The following is a 17,954-nucleotide window of genomic DNA, read 5'->3' on the forward strand; positions in this document are numbered from 1 at the left end:
CTGGCTTTCAAATTGCTTCTACAATTTCCTACAACTTCCACCATTGGTCTTCCTTGTCTCTAAAACCCTCCACACACAAGTAACTTTTCTCGACCTCTGTCTAACCCAAGCAATGCAAAAATTAGGTCACCTTGATTTCACTTTTTAATTTAGTACTTGGCTTTTTTTTTTTTTGAAGCTTTGATTTGTTTGTCTCTCTCTGCCAATCACCCCTCTAAAAAATATTTCTTTATTATTTTGGTGTGGACTTAATTAACGAGGCTCTATGTTTCATGCACTAAAATTGGTTGACAAAATACCTGATTTTTTTGTTCCTATTTTGGAAATTGTACCATGTCCATTTTTGTAGGTCTCATTAGCTTGAATTCGAATTTGACTCACATTACTAATCAATTATAGAATACATAACAAAGCATACTCAATGTCTAACAAGCACACACAATAGTACATGCTCTATGTCTTACAGATAATCAATATGTAAACAACTAAACCGTAAACCCAACTATGTTACCTATCATATTAGGTGAAAGCTATGTTATTCAGTGGAGATTAAGTTCTTGGTCTCAGGTTCTTAAAAGCTTGCTTTGAATTGTTTATATAAAATGTTTTTTATTTCACTTCTCTTTCTCTTTTTGGTGAAAATTTCTTATCAATCCAGTCATTTACTTTAGCTCTATATACAAAATCTACTAAAGTCATTTAGCCTCTGTTATAGGCAATCAAAAGGAATAATCTTTGTGTCTTTTTGGTTATTGCTATCCACTAATAGGACTCATCATTCCAAATTTTAAGTTGGGTTATTTTAAGGTATTTTCATTGGATATTATAGAAGAGATTTTCTATTTGTTAAATAATTAGAAAATATTCAATACGAGGCAGATTTTGTTAAATGGGTATAGAATTTAACATGTTTGATTTTTTTTTTATTGTTTGTTTTATTTATTTAAATTGAAAATCTATGAGTTATGGGTTATGAATTATGGATTTTAACAAATTTCTCAAATCAAATGGTAGTGTGGGATCAAGGGGTTTGTGGTTTTATAGACAAGTATTGCAACAGGTTACTATAGTAGACACTCATTAAACAATAAATTTAGGGATATAAAACTTTTTTAATGTGTCAAATTCTTAATTTGTAGATTTTATTTTATCAAGATTCAAGAGCTGCACTTATCAATTTAAAAATAATAATTAAAAAAGATCAAGAGCTCTATATTGGGGAACATATTCAATTTCAGGTGTGTCAACAAATTCTGTTAGTTTATAATCAATTATATATATATATATATATATATATATATATATATATATATATATTACGTTCCATAGGATTTTTATAATCAATATAGGGGGTAAATTGCAAATTACACCCTTAAAGTTTGGGGCTGATTGGATTTTACACTGTGAAGTTTCAAAATTTGGATTTTAACCCCTGAAGTTTGAAGGTGTTTGGATTTTACATCCTGATATTTCAAAATTTGGATTTTACCCCTATATTTTAGGGGTGTTTGGATTTTACTCCCTAAAGTTTGAGAGTGTTTAGATTTTAAATCCTAAAGTTTTAGAATTTGGAAGTGTAAAATCTCAACACCCCAAAACTTTAGGAGGTAAAATTCAAATTCGAAAACGTTAAGGTGTAAAATCCAAACACTCCAAACTTAAAGGAGTAAAATTTAAAATCTAAAACTTTAGTTTGTAAAATCCAAACACTCTCAAATTTAGGGGTGTAATTTGCAATTTACCCTAATAAAAATAACTATACAAGACATTTTTTTTCTTCATTTCATAACAAATAATTGTTTCATATATGTTTTAGCTGTATAGTGTTATTTATAAATTCAATATCTGCAATTGTAGTAAAATAAACCAAGATTAAATCATACATCATACTCAATAAATTTCCTGTGCATCACATGGATTAGCGACTAATTTTAATTAATTTGATAATAGTAAAATTATTCATGAGTTTGTCCTATGTTTCTTTTTCCCTTCAAGGAGAGAGGGTTTTCCACGTAAATACTTGTGTTCTTGTGTAATTATTATTTTGGATTTACAGTTTTGTTAATAATATTATTTGGAACCCAACAAGGTTGTAAGGTTCTTCGATTAGAAAGGCAAGGGTACGTGGTAGCCATTTGTGAGTACTCACTCGAATCATTATTCCATCACCCACATGCCACTTAAAGCCTTCATGAGTCAGTACGTACTTGTAGTAAGCTACACCAAACAAAAGAAGAGTAACTCCATGAAAGAGCGCGTCGGGAAAGCATTGATGTCTCTAAACCTCATACCCCTTGGTTTTTTGGAGCACATAACTTACTCCACTTTATCCAATGGATTGTTTTCTCACTCTTATGTTTCCCCCACCATTACTTAGCTAGATGGAGTTTATATCATTGTATAAAGTCTTTGGGAGTTTGAAGATACTCATAAAGTATGTCGTTACTTGTGCAATGTATTTTGTAAGGACCTCCCTACCAGCTTTAGAGATATAATTTTCCTTCCAACCCGCCATTCTTTTGGATACCCTCTCTTGAATCCCCTTGAAGGTACTAACCTTTAACTTGCCACACACCATAGATAAACCTAGATACTTCTCGTAGTCAGTCATTACTTCGGCTCCCAATAAACTCCATATCTCCTCCTTAGTGCCCAGTCTAGTATTTTTATTAAAGAACAGCAAAGTCTTCTATCTATATATTACTTGCCCTGATGCCGCTTCATATTGGCCAAATATGTTCATTAGGTGTTGGGCTTCCGAGGGTGTTGCGTGACAAAAGAGGAGGCTATTGTCAGCAAATAGGAGGTGAGAAATATGCACTCCACTATGACAAGACATAATCCCCTTATTTGTTGTGTCTTCGTGGCCTTCCTCAGTAGAACACATAATAAAAATAAATAGGTTGCTAGGGGATCAATTTGCCTTATACCTCGGGAAAGAGTAATAAAACCTTGGGAATTTCTGTTGATAAGTACTGAATAAGATGAAGTAGTTGTGTCACTTTGCATTGCTAGATTAGCCCAGTTTTCTAGAAAGCCCACGTTTGCCTTAAGAAACCTCATTCCACTTTATCATATACTTTACCAATATTTAGCTTGACTGCCACGTGATCTATCTTGGCCCCCTGTCAGTTTTGCATCCGATGTAACATCTCAAAAGCTATAATGGTAGTGCCAGTAATAAGTTTGTCAAGAACAAATGCACTTTGAGAATCAAAAATCAAGGATGATAAGATAGGTTTCACCCAATTAGCCAGAACCTTAGATACAAATCTAGAAACCAGATTTCATAGATTGATAGGGTGGTAATCCGACATGTAGTGCGAGTTGTTCTTATTAGGGATTGTCACAATATATGTATAATTCCTTTTATGCAGTACGTGACCTGAGTTTAGGACTGATAGAACAGCCCCAGTCACTTCATCCGCAATTATGTGATAATATTACTGAAATAAAAAGAGGGACATACCATCTGGGCTTGATGATTTTGAAGGGCGCATTTGGAATAGTGCTACGAAAACCTCATCTACTATATAAGGTAGGACAAGTGTTTTGTTCATACCATCTCTCACCACCCTATCCACCAAATCTAAGACAACATTAAAACTATCCCTCTGTGTTTTTGTAAATAATTTTTGGAAATAATCTTCAGCCATTTTGGCAATAGTTGTCCCATTCGTGCACCACACCCCTGCTTCATTCATCAACCCATCAATTGGGTTCTTTTGTCTTCGTTGGCAAGCTGTAGACACCTCATTTTATACCCATTAATAACTTTTGGTTTCCGTCCCCAATGATGAGCTTGACATATGTCAATCACGGGTAATTAAAAAGTTCTCAATAGTTCGGAAGTGATCACAACCCAAAAGTACTCAAATCGCTTTAAAAACAATGTTGAAAAATGACATTTACTAATTGTTTTGATCATAACTTTTTATCCACAAATGAGTGAGGTTTGTTTCATTAGAAATTAGACATCCTAGAATTTAACTTGAATATAAATTTTATGTAATTTAAATTTAAAATAAATAAATTATGACCGTTTAAAGTGGAGCTAGTAGTGTAGTCAAATTTTGGACACGCCTGTGTTTGCAAGCATGTGCATTCATACACGACCATGCATGTGCATAGTGCGTTCCAGAGCTTGGAGGAGAGAAATATTTGAACGGATTTGTGATAGGAAGGTTTTGGACCACACAATAAAATATCATGTTGGCAAATTTACAAAAATGTCCCCAATAATATTGTTTTTAAACCCTAGTGTGTTACAGTACTTGTCTAGGAATTCTTTTTTTATTTATTTATTATTATTATTAATCTTTCTCTAATTTTCGTTTTGGCATTCAAAATTTGGGGGGTATACAATAGAAGGGAGAGACACATAGATGATAGATTATACTCTAAAATAATATGAAGCCGATTCCATTTGATACATTTTTTTTTTATATAAAAAATGTATTGTTATTCAATTTGTAACAAAAGAAAGAAATTTATGTATGAGATTGTATTTATCTTTGAACCCTAACGAGTGTTATAGAAGTATTGTTTACTTTTACCATGATATTTGTTTGTATAATTGTTTATGTTTGTATGTGTTTTCCTTAGACAAATGGAGAGCTTGGTCTTTAAAGTTTTAATCAACACACAGTCCTCCTTGGGTTCCCAAAAAAGACATAAGCAGAAATCTATACCTTTATTCAGATGATGCTCTAATGCTTATTATTGAAGTTCCATTATTGGTTTGTTTGACAATCTCATGTCAAGAAAGTGGGGGTTCTAATTTTTAATTAATCTCGACAAATTTGGATCATTTTTTAAAGAATTAGTATATGTGTCATATCTGGACCTAACTATATGGTCAAATCATGAAGAATATATAATTACTATTATTTTAATTTGTTTACGTTACATTGTGTGTATATTAAAATTTTACAACTATTTAGGGATATGCCCCTGTTTTGAAATTTGATTTTTAGAAAATCGAATTTCAAATGTAAAACTCGATTTTTGGATAATGAGTTATAGCAAAATTGAACTTAGAAAAAAAAAAAATTTTGGAACTCGAGTTCCATTCAAAGAACTCGAGTTTATGGAACTCGAGTTCCACTTGGATATTTTCAAAGAACTTGAGTTCCACAATTTTTTTTTTATTTAAAATTTTAATTCGCTATAACTCGATTGTCCAAAAATAGAGTTTTAAATTAAAACTCGATTTAAGAAAATTAAGTTTCAAAACAGGAGCATTTCCCTAAATAGTTTCAGACATGAGACATTTTGCTAGAAAATTTGTGAGAAATGGGCAAATGCCCATTTTGGCCTAAGTAATTTACTTGATTCACTTTTCTTGTACGCTAGATTTGTGTTGCTTAGCATACATAAATGAACATAATGTATTTATTTATTTTGTTAAATATGATGACTAAAGCATCCTAAACATGTGGTAAGCTAGAAGAGTTAATGATGGTTATTGAAGTTCCATTAGTTGTTAATACTCTCATACACATGTTAAAATCTAGCAACTTATCCTTTATTATTTGTAAATCTTTATTGAATTTAAAATATAATTTAAAACCTAAACATAACCATGAATTTTTATATAAAAAAAGTGTTTTAATTCATACCATAGGTTTATGTTTTTTGTGCTATGTTATACACATAAAAAAAAAAAATACACACACACACACACACACACACACACACACACACACACACACACACACATATATATATATATATATATATATATATATATATATATTTGAGATCTTTTATGCTAGAATTCAAACTTGAACTATAATTTTTTGTTTGAAATATAAAATTTAAAGAAAAAGGTTGGACAAAGAGGACGAATACAATAAAATGGGATAAGAGTATACATTTTTTTTAAACATTTTAGCATGTATATAACCTCTCTCTCTCTCTCTCTCTCTCTCTCTCTCTATATATATATATATATAAAATGAAGTAGGGTTATATTGTTACTATTAAGGACATTATTAAGAGTTTGTATATATTCTTATCCATTTCCTTCAAAGTCGGTATTCATTATTTCTGGAAGACGTAATCATTATAATATTTCTAAAATTATCAAGTAAGGAAATGAGGAGTTTAGCCAATGTCGGAGTTTAGAATGATGGATATGACCGAAAATCTAATGCATATAAAAATATGTATACATAAGATGATTTCATAAATACATGTCTAACCGATCTATTAAGAAGAAGAAGAAGAATTTTTATTTTCTAATTTTCTAATTTCCTCTTCATTACACAATGCTCTAAACTTGTAATTACCTTAAGTCTTAAGGTTCATTAAATATCTCTCTCTATTAAAAAAAAAACTCAATTAAAAGAAAATTATTTGCTACCACTTTTAGAAATTGAAGCAAATATTATAAGATATAATATTCAATTAATCAACGTAAGAATTTAATCTTCTAATAGTAACATCAAACTATGAAAATTAACTTGCATTTTTCAAACGTTTTTTAACATAAATATGTACTTAAAAATAAACTTCATTTAAACATATGAAAGAAATTATAATAAAAAAAAAATATTAATTCATCCCATATGTGCATATGTTATTCCACTGATGTAATGGATGACGTTGTTCCCATATCCATTGTACCCATATTTAACAATTAATTAAGAATGTAACCATAATAAAAGGCTAAGTGTAAGATTGAGAAAAAAATTTTCAAAAATTTTTTTCTTTAGGGAAAAAAAAGAGGCTAACATTTATAAAACAATAACATATGCACCATGATTTTTGTATATTGCAATGATGATAATAATGTTTATTTATGATTATGTGTTTTAGATCACAAAACATAACTTTGAATCATGTATATACAGTTTCCCTTTATAGCTCTAATGAAGAACACAAAGTAGTCCTTTGCCTCCATTAAACAATTTGAACTTTTAAACATATGTTTTCTTTACAGCAAACACTTATATAAACAGTACGTCCAAAATCACCCAAAAAAAAAAAATCTTAAGGTGACAAGGTATTAGATTGTGAAGGTTTCTAAAATCAAGACTAACCTCCACGTTCTATTTGGCATCAGTTGTAAGAGCAAAAGAAGCAGGATTACATTTCAAAGGAACACTATAAGAAAAAAAGAATAGATTTAAAACTCTCACAAATCAAAGTAATTTCTTCTAAAATCCAAGAAATCTGTGATGGACAAATCTGATATATGAATTCAGTAACTTCACCAACTACCAAACGTACTTTCCATAAATACTTTCAAGAAAGTCATTAACTTGACTGTTCAACGCTTTTCTCATGGCATGGGATGTTGTACACAAAAAGTCTCCCTTTGCCTAGTCTCTCACATGAAGTAGTCATTATCTCCCCTTTGGAATTACAAATAAGGAGTCCAAGCCTACATGCTACAAGTTGTTGCATACCATCTTCAAAGTTGACATCAAACTAGGAAGTTGCCATTTGACGATCCCTAGATCAGGCGGAACTAGTGTTGCTCTATAAATTTCGAGGAACTCGAGTATATATGGAAGCTTGGGACCTAACAGAATAGCTCATAGCTTTTGTTTTCAAACAGTTATGCGTATCAGCTACCCCAAATCATCCAAGCAGCTACAAAAACCATTTCATGGAGAGTTAAGTGCTTCATGGCAGTGACTATAAGATCTTGGAAGTCCTCATGATTTGGCAAAGTGACGGAATGCCTAAATGGAGCATGGGACCAGACAAACAGTGTATAAGAAATCAAGAAAATCGCTTGGTGTTAGTTTGAAATCTAACCAATAATTTCTAATTAAACAATAGAAATCAAAAGTTATGATGATGTGTTGAAAACGTTAGTAAGTTGTAGGCTCCAAACCATCCAATGGGTACCTATGTGATAAGAACAAATGGACCAAACAGAAGGCACCGGTGTGGTGCCGGCCAAGAACCCTTCGAAGGTCAAGTTAGTGAATGAGAAACCTCCAAGAACTCTATAGTGAGAGAGCTAGGGATTTTTTGCATACTTGAGAAAAGTGGAGGTCTAGTGCTTATATAGTGGTGAGTGGTGAATCAAAATCCCTTCAAAGTATGGATCTTTCCTTCCTGAGAGGGTCTGACACTTACGGTTTCTAAGATTTTAGGGTGCCTTCTATATGAGAGAGATATGGGTGAGTAATGGGTTTTATTTTAGGTGTTATGCAACATGTTTTCATGTATAGATATTCGTGGGGATCAAGTCAAGCCACGTTGGTCCTGTCGGCTTTTTCTCCTCGTCAGCCCCTTCACCCCGTCCAAAGGTCCCCCGTCGGCTTTCAGAAGTGTCCATCGGGTTATTATCACTGGGTCGTCGCTTCTGTTACTGTCTCCCTAACCCTGTTTGTTTTCGTAGAGCCAACAAGCCTATGGGCATTGTTGGCTCTCTTGCAGGATGTGTCTAGGGGCATTAAATTTGTCTAAAATACCCCTATCAGCTGCCCTCTACTACGTGGTAACGTTGGCTTTAACTAACGAACCATGGAGTACATGAGCATCTATGACCATTAATTATGTGTTTTATTGGAGAGTGTGTCATTAAGTGGCTTAGGCAACCCTGGGCTTAAATGCTAGGCGACACGTGGCATTTGCTGGTTGGCTCATTTCTAATCAGAGGCATCACTTCATATGTCGCGCCCCCCTTTCTTTATAAATAGTGTCCCTCTTTTCCTTTAGTCACTTTCTCTACTTCATTTTCACTTCTTGAGATTTTTTGGAGATCAAAGCACCCGCGTCAACTCATCGTTGAACGACGTCCGTCTTCTACATTCACTCCGTCATCCTTGAAGTAATCGTCGCTCTTAGGGACCGTCCGCCTTTCCTGTAAGTTCTCTATCCTTTCTCTTTCTTCCCTTTTATTTATTCACTTTTCTAGCTAGTCTTCACCTGTATAGGTACCCGTTGAATAGGTTCTTAGAATACCTCTGTCACTTGTAGGTGAATAGATGTCAGGTGATAGAGAAGCGATAAGTGAATAATCGTCATAAGTTTGTGAGGGTGTGGGCTACGATAAAGTTTATTCGTTTGGGTGTAAGCCTAAGGAGGATGTTTCCTAGTCTCCAGAAAGGGAACTGTCTGCTTACTCCCTTACCTAGGTGGAAGAGGGTGAGTATGAAGAAAATGAGGGGGAGGTAAAAGGTGATGAGGATGAGGAAGGTGAGGAAGAGGGAGAAGAGGAAAATGATAAGGAAGGTGATGGAGGAGAGGGGACCGAGGAAACGGTGCGTTGAGTGGACGGTGATGGTACTAGGTCTTTCATCCTTCCTCTTAAATGGACGGTAAACGACTTCTATCTGACCATGTCCTCCAACGTTTTCAACAAGCTTCGCGACCGTTTCCAAATTCCTGATAATATTCCAATCCGTCTACCAAGGAATTTTGAGAAATGTTACTTGGGAAAGACAGCAAACGTTGATATGTATGACGTCATGTTTGCTGCGGGCTTGAGGTTACCGTTGACGGAGCTACACCGTTAGCTGGCCAATTATCTTGGGCTATCCATCAGCCAGATAGCTCCTAACGCGTGAAGGATATTCCTCGGGGCTGAAGTGATATGGGGTCAACTGAGTGGTGGCAACCATCGCCTTACCCTTGACGAGTTCTTCTATTGTTATAAGCCTTAACAGATCTTGTTGTCAAATGGTATCTATCACTTCTTAGTGAGGAAGATGTCACTCAGGCTGGTGTAAGATATGCCTGACTTAAAGAGAAATTTAAAGAATAGATACTTTTTTGTCCAAGGGACGGATTGGGTGTGTAGATGTGAGGAAGGGAACTGCATGCCCGACGGGTTTGATAATACGTAGGGTATTGTGAGGGAGTCAGGTGTGCCGTCGTCTTCATCCTTTTATACCTTGCTCGTTTTCTTTATGTATCTAACACTTCTCTTCGTTTTTGCTTTGAGCCCAGGTCCATCTGCAAATCACTGATGAGCAGGAGAGTTTCATCAGATGGGTCTTGAAGATTCCCTTCAAGCAAAGGAAGTGGAAAGATTTGGTGACCCTCGACACTTTCCATGCCTTTTTTGGTGGTCTGATGCCAACGCCAATAGCCCATCAGCTCCACGCTTACACCTGTCGCTGTAAGTTGTACTTTTATTCATCTTTTTCTAGTATACCTTCTACCATTTTAATCCTTCCATCTTCTTTTTGTAGAAATGGACGCAGGGAGGCAGAGGGCCTTAGTAAGGAAGGCTGCCGCTGCGCATATCAACAGGGGCAAGCTTCAGGGTCGACCCCTAAGGGGGCTACTAAAGCTACCTTAAAGAGGAAAAACGATGGCAAGGACAGTAAGGACGACTATCTGCCCAAGAAGGAAACGAGCCCGTTCGTTGGAGACCACCAATGGAAGTCTCCTTCTCCTCGTTCTCCCCCCGTTATGGAGTCTAGGAAAGGTTTGATGATAGCAAAGGGGCCCATCATCTCTAACCCCGTTCGCAGGCTGGTCACTCACAAGGACTGTGCTGTTGAGATGGTCAATTCAATCATCAAGGAGACGGACCTGGATCCCTAAGGTGAGCTTTCTTCAGAGGACTTGGGGGCTTCTGGTCTATTCGACTAGTCCAGGGCATGTTTTCGCCGCCTATGGTACTTTGTTTATTTTTGCATTATCATTCTAACCATCGATTTTCATTTCAAGCGCTGGTACATACGAAGGCCCTTTAGGACAAGTGCATGGCCAACGAGGGGGTGATCTGATGGTTTCGCAAACTTTAGGAGATACAGAACAAAGAATGGGTATAGTACACAGAGGCCATCCGTACCCTTAACGAGGAGCTAACGACCAAAACTGCGACGCTTGCAGAGGAGACTCGTTAGCATGTGGAGGCGGAGAAGGTGAGGACCAATCTAGCAACGAAGCTGGCTACTCTTTGCTAGCAAATGGAGAAAGCTAAGGTGGACACCGTGGCAGAGTTCTGGGCCTCGCAACCCTTTTTTGATGCATGTGGTGCTTACTATAGCGGCAGGTTTGACAACTACTTAAAGCAAGTTGGATCCGTCTACCCCGATTTGGACTTGTCCAAGATCATCATAGATGACACCGTACCACAGACTCCTGGAGGGGACGATGCCGTCAGTGACGAGACCGATGACTTTGTTCATATGGTTGAGCAAGAGGTGAGGGATGACGAGGTGGTCATTGTTCAACCTGCCCCTGAGGGTTTCGATGCTCATGTGGTTTCATCAACTGTGGATCCGTCATTTGGAGATGGCCTGACTACTGTGAAGCCGACGGTCTTTGATGCTCCTCCGTCTTGATTCCCCCTCTTTTAACTTGTATCTAAGTTCAATTTTTTATAAGTTCATTTGTCAAACAATAGTGAAAGCCCTTTTAGTTTTTGGGATTTTATGTAAAACATTTTAGCTTTTGGGTTTTTTATCTACTATTTTCATCCGTTGCTTGTACTAGTGGTTTTTATTTTTATTGCAATCCTAAATATCCCCCCGTCATATTGATATTTTACTTCATCCATTTGTCCGCCCCGTAGGTAGGACCTAGTGAGGTTTACATGGTCTACTGAAAGTTAAAGAGTAAAGTGTCATTTTTGATAATGCATATAAGTCTTATTAATAATAATAGAAAGGGCTTAGAAGAAACTTAACATCCTTAGAGTCTTAATATCTCTCGATATTCAACTTTGATATAAAAAATGGAAAAAACGACAAGAAAGTGATGAAATAAGCTGCACCTGATTGCTACTGGTAGTACTTTCTCAAGTGCTTAGTGTTCCTTGGGTGATGGAGCTTTTGCCCGTCAAGGGTAGTAAGTTTCTTTCCTATGGCAGTCGATGATCTTGTAGGGTCCCTCCCAATTAGGGCCCAGCTTGCCCTACGAGGGATCTTTGGTGGTCGTTGTTACCTTCCTCAGGACTAGTTCCCCGACCTAAAAATGACGAGGCCTGACCTTAGTGTTGTAATGTTTTTCCATAAGGTCCTAATAACAAGCCATCCTTTGTTCTGCTATTGCCCTTACTTCGTCAAGAAGATCTAACTGTAGGCACATCCCTTCTTCATTTTTTCCTTCACTATGGTGTGATACTCGATAATTGGTCAATCCCACCTTCGCTGGGATGACGGCTTCGTGTCCATATGCTAGGCAGAAAGATGTCTCTCCTGTAGGTGTGCGAGTCGTCGTCTTATATGCCCACAGGACACTGGGTAGTTCATCTAGCCATATGCTCTTCACCCCCTTAAGCCAAATCTTGATCATTTTGAGCAGGGATCAATTTATGACTTCGACATGTCTATTGGCCTGGGGGTGAGTGGGAGAGGAGTAGTGGTTCTTGATCTCCAACTGTTGGTAGAAATCTCTAAATGCGTCATTGTCTAATTGCTTTCCATTGTCAAAGACAAGGACTCTAGGGATTCCAAAGCAGTAAATGATGCTTTTCCAGACGGAGTTTCGAACATTTTTCTTCATGATAATGGCCAGTGGTTCGGCCTCGACCCATTTGGTGAAGTAGTCGATCCTTACGATGAGGAACTTGAGCTGCCGTACGACGATGGGGAAGGGTCCTACTATGTCCAATCCCCATTGGACAAACAGCCAGGGAGCGCTCATTGGTGTAAGTTCCTCCGTCGTTTGTCGCATGACATTGTTGAAGCATTGACACTTGTCACACGCCTTTACGTAGGACTGGGTGTCCTTCTGCATAGTAGGCCAGTAGTATCCAGCCTGTATCAGCTTGTGCACTAGTGAACATGCCCCTAAATGGTTCCCACATACCCCTTCATGTAACTTTCTCATGACATAGTTTGCTCCGCTAGGGCACCTTAGATATGGATGGGAGAAACCCCTTTCATAAAGGACATCCTTAATCATTAGGAAACGTGACGACTGTACCTTTAGTTTACGGGAGGCATTGTGGTCTTCCAGCAATGTCCCATTCTTGAGGTAGGATACAATTAGTGTCATCTAGTCGGTCCCTAGGGGGATAACTTGTATCTCTACTTTGTCAATGTTAGGAGAGTATTAGACAAAGGATAGTACCTGATCAGCGACGTCCGTATATTCTGCGGATGCAACTTTGGCCAAACTGTCTGCCTGCTCGTTTCCTTTTCTCGGGACCTGCATAAACTTAGCTGAGAATTCCTTGCTCATCTTGCTTTTAACCATGCTCAAGTAATTTTTCATCCATTCCCCTTTTGCCTCGTAATAGCCATTAATGTGCCCGACAACAACCTGTGAATCGTAGTGTATGATTATCGACACGACTCCTACTACTTTAGCCAAGTCAAGGCCTGAAAGGACCGCTTCGTATTCAGCGTCATTGATGGTTATTGAGAACTGGAGGCCTATCGTACACTTTACTGTGTCTCTTTCTGGCGATCATAGCAAGATCCTGGCCCTTCTAGCCCGTTGGTTAGACAAACCGTTCGTCCATATCATCCACACCATCAGTTCCATTTCTTCGTCTTCTTTTGTTGTGAATTTGGTAATGAAATTAGCTAAAGCCTGTGCTTTGATCGCAGTCGTGGGTCAATACTGGACGTCAAACTCGCCGAGTTCTATCGCCTACAGAACTAGTCGCCCTGCTGCCTCTGGGTTATTCATCGCCTTCCGTAGCGAATTATCTGTTTAAACCACTATGGTGTGTGCTTGGAAGTACAGCCTGAGCTTCCGCACGGCTGTGATTAGGGTGAAGGCCAGCTTCTCCATTGAGGAATATCTCCCCTTGGCTCCCTGGAGCGCTCGGCTGGTGTAGTAAATGGGTAACTACACCCGGTCTTCCTCCCATATGAGAGCAAAGCTAACGGCCGTTAAGGACACGGTTAAGTAGAGGGAGAGCTCTTCACCAGGCTTGGATGGACTAAGTAATGGCGGGAACGCAAGGTATGCCTTTAGTTCTTCAAATTCCCTTAGGCACTCGTCGGTTCATTCAAAAGCCTTTCTCAGCACCTTGAAGAAGGGTAGACACTTATCCGTAGCCTTGGAGATGAATCGGTTAAGGGTTACAACCCTACCATTTAAGCTATGCACCTCCTTGATGTTAGAGGAGCCATCTCCATTATAGCGCAAACCTTGTCGGGATTAACTTTTACCCCGCTTTGCGACACCATAAAGCCCAGGAACTTTCTTGATGCCACGCCGAACACACACTTACTAGGGTTGAGCTTCATATCATAGAGGCAAAAGGTATCGAATGTTTCCTGAAGGTCGTCTAAATAGCTAACTTCCCATGCGCTTTTTTCGAGCATGTCATCTACGTACACTTCTACGTTTCGCCAAATCTGTTGTGTGAACATCTTATTCACAAGCCTTTATATGTCGTCCTTGCGTTCTTTAAACCAAACGGCATGACTTTGTAATAGAAGAGTCCTTAGCTTGTGACAAATGAGATCTGCTCTTGGTCTGCTTCATCCAACCTGATCTAATTGTATCTGGAGAAAGCGTCCATGAAACTTAGCAACTGGTGGCCAACCGTAGAGTCCATGAGGAGGTTGATGCATAGGAGTGGATAGCTGTCCTTTGGTCATGCTATGTTTAGGTCGGTGAAACCCACGCACATTTTCCACTTGTTATTTGCTTTTTTGACCATGACCACGTTGGCCAACCATTCAAGGTAGTAGACTTCCCTAATGAAATCTGCCTCCAACAGCTTGCGTACCTCTTTGACTATGACTTTGTCCCTTTCCTAGGCAAAAACCCTTTTCTTTTGCCAGACTAAGGGGAAGGACAGGCATATGTTGAGCTTGTGTACCATCGTACTAGGGCTGATCCCTAGCATGTCCTCGTGACTCTAAGCGAAGACGTCTTAATTGTTCTTTAGGAAGAGGGCAAGCTCTTTTTGAACTGAAGGGTCGGCTTGTGTACCGATACGAGTGGTTCGGCCTAGGATGTTATCGTCCAAGGAGACTTCTTCTAGGTCTTTCATTGGCTCTACTGCCACCCTCCTTTCTTCGATGTTCAACGCCTGCAGGTGATTGTTCATTTCCAACATGGCAATATAACATTCCTGGGCAGCCATCTATCCCCTCGTGCCTCCCCTATCCCGTACTCCATTGGGAACTTTACTAGGAGGTGGTATGTGGACGTAATTACCCTCCATGCATTAAACGTAGGTTAACCAATGATGGCATTGTAGGCAGAGAAGCAATCAACCACCAAGAAACTGACATCCCTAGTAAGCTGCTAAGGGTATGTCCTAATGGTCACCGGTAAGGTGATGGTCCCCACGGGGAAGACCTTAGTGCCACTGAATCCCACTAAAGGTGCGTCTGAGGGTAGAAGGCGTTCTTTGTCAATCCTCATATACTGGAATGCCGAGTAGTAAAGGATATTTTCCGAGCTCCTGTTATCTACTAGAACTTGTCGGGTATTGAAATCTCGTTTCTGTCATCTTTTGTGAAGTTGATGACAGCATTGTCAACCCTTGTTGCCTTAGAAGGCCTTCCGGAGATTTGGACGTTCTACACCATACGTAAATACGTCTTCCTTTCCTTTTTAGATGACCTTGCCATAGTGTTTCCTCTCACGATTACCCTTATTTCTCTGAGCGGGGCCCTTGGTGTTTAATCGACTTGTCAGTTTGGTTCGGGGTCCTTTGGTGGATTTTCTGCACCCCTGACGAACCGCTGTAACTTCCCCTGCTTGATGAGGGCTTCGATCTACTGCTTAAGGTCGTAGCATTTGGAGATATCGTGTCCGTGGTCCAGGTGGAAGTGATAGTATTTGTTCCGGGATCTTTTGTTTGGATCGCCCTTCAGCTTGTTTGGCCAGGTCAATGCTCCATTGTCTCTAATTTGCATGAGTACTTGATCCAATGGAACATTTAAAGGAGTGAAGTTCGTTACTTGCCCCTGCTGAGGCCTTGGCCTCTTGTCATCCCTTTGGTCACATATTCGGGCTACCTTCCTGATTTTGTCTAGCCGAGGATTTGTTAGGATGTGTGCCCTTAAATCCTATTGTATGATGCTATGTATGATATTATGTATGACTTAATGTTGTGTTTAATAAAGTTGTTTTATCATTATCTAAAATAATGGTAACATGAATATTGAGACATTATCATATAGTCCATGAGATGCATTGTATGTGATTTATGTGATTTAGTCACAAAAGATGTAAATCACAAGTTCCTTGTAAACTCAAAATGTAGTTTATAGTCGGTGATGAAATTGGACATTTCATCTGCGAAGACTATAACATATCAACTAAGATGATTTGCCTTGACCATGGAAATAGAGATTTCTAGTTGGTATGTTGATATATTTTAAGAGTTAAAAAATATTGAACAGGACCGCTGTGAGATTTATTATTCTTCTAATGACTGCCAAATGAATAATAATCTCACAACTTATATTTGCATGAACTCTTAATCTTGAGAGAATAATGAACTTGATCATGAGGTGTAGGTTGCTTTGATATATCTTGAGTGAGATCTATAGTAACGATCAAAACCTCAGTATATTGGGCAGTCACATTTACTGTTGATGGAACATATATTCTCAAGATGAAATTCAAAGTCTCTTAACGGAGATATAAAATATTCTCTTGAGATAAGTTTAATGGATTCAGTTATTCAGAGAGTTAGGCCTAACCACTTTAGTATATATTTATGGAATTGGATTTCATAAATATATAATGAATAACTTTAAAGGATTAAACCGGGTACTCAAGGAATTAAGATGTTGTAATCTACAAAGTGGCTGTCTTCTTTCATGACTTTGTATTACTACGAATATTTATGAAGGGGTTGCATGTACAATAAAGTCTTGGGATATAATTTATTAATAAGATTTAGAGTGCAACTATATTTTTATAGTGGTATTAAATATAGTTAATGTTAACTTTGGACTTGTCAAGAGTTGACAGAAAAGCCCAAGGCCCATTGGAGCTAGTGTCTTATTGGTCCCTTTTGGTCCCACTCCAAGCTGCACACTTAAGCCCAATTGGAAATGCCCAAAAGGCTAACCCAATTAGATAATCAGTTAGATATAAAGGGAGAAACATACAGAATTTACTGTAGGAAAAATTGTAAGAACACTATTGTGAAGTGGTGTAAGAAGTGTTAGACACTTTGACATTTCTCCCTTTGTAAACTGATTGAGAAACCACACATCTTGGGCGTTAGTGGAATTGGAGTGAAGATTGAAAGTGTTCCTAAGTGCTTCTGATCTTCGGTTTTAAAATTCACCGCTCCAAGGTACACTCTCTTGTTCTCAAATTCTGAAACTTGCATGGTACATGTTAACTTTTATGAATGAAGTAGATCCATTATTTTTCCATTGCGTATGTTTTGTATGCGATACAAACATGTTATTTTCCATCAGGATCATCTTGTCTTTGTCTCTTCTTCGGTCCATCCCCTCGGGCTATCATCACATCCTTGGCGTTCATGTACTTTGTGGCCTTGTACAGCATTTTGGCCATCGTCTTTGGGTCATTCTTGTAGAGGGAGAAGAGAAACTGCCCTGGTCACAACCCACAGGTGAAGGCAGTGACAAGAACTTTGTCGTTGGCTTCGTCAATCAGGAGCGCCTCTTTATTAAAATGGGTCACGTATGACCTTAGGCTCTCATCTTCCCTCTGCATAATACACAGTATGGTCGCTGAGGACCTTCTATGTCTTTGCTCCCCAATGAAATGTTGACAAAGTGTCCACTCAACTCTTTGAAGGAAGAGACGGTGTTCAGGATGAGTTTGCTGAACCACACCCTCGTCGGCCCCTTCAATGTGGTAGGAAAGGCTCTGCACATGATTTTTTCATGAACCCCCTGCAGGTGCATGAGGGTTTTGAATGATTCTAGGTGGTCAAGTGGGTCCCTCGATCCGTCGTATGCCTCTACCTGCGGCATCTGATGGACCAACTTGTCCAAATTAGTGGACACCTATCCCTTTATGGCATTCATCTTCATATCCATCTTCTCCTTCATCATCTGGATATCTTAGGCCATTCGCCTCGCACTTACTTCTATTTTGGAGGGGTGGCAGGTATCCTCCGGACC

The sequence above is a fragment of the Castanea sativa genome, chromosome 5, assembly GCF_040712315.1.
Source record: "Castanea sativa cultivar Marrone di Chiusa Pesio chromosome 5, ASM4071231v1".
Lineage (NCBI taxonomy): Eukaryota > Viridiplantae > Streptophyta > Magnoliopsida > Fagales > Fagaceae > Castanea > Castanea sativa.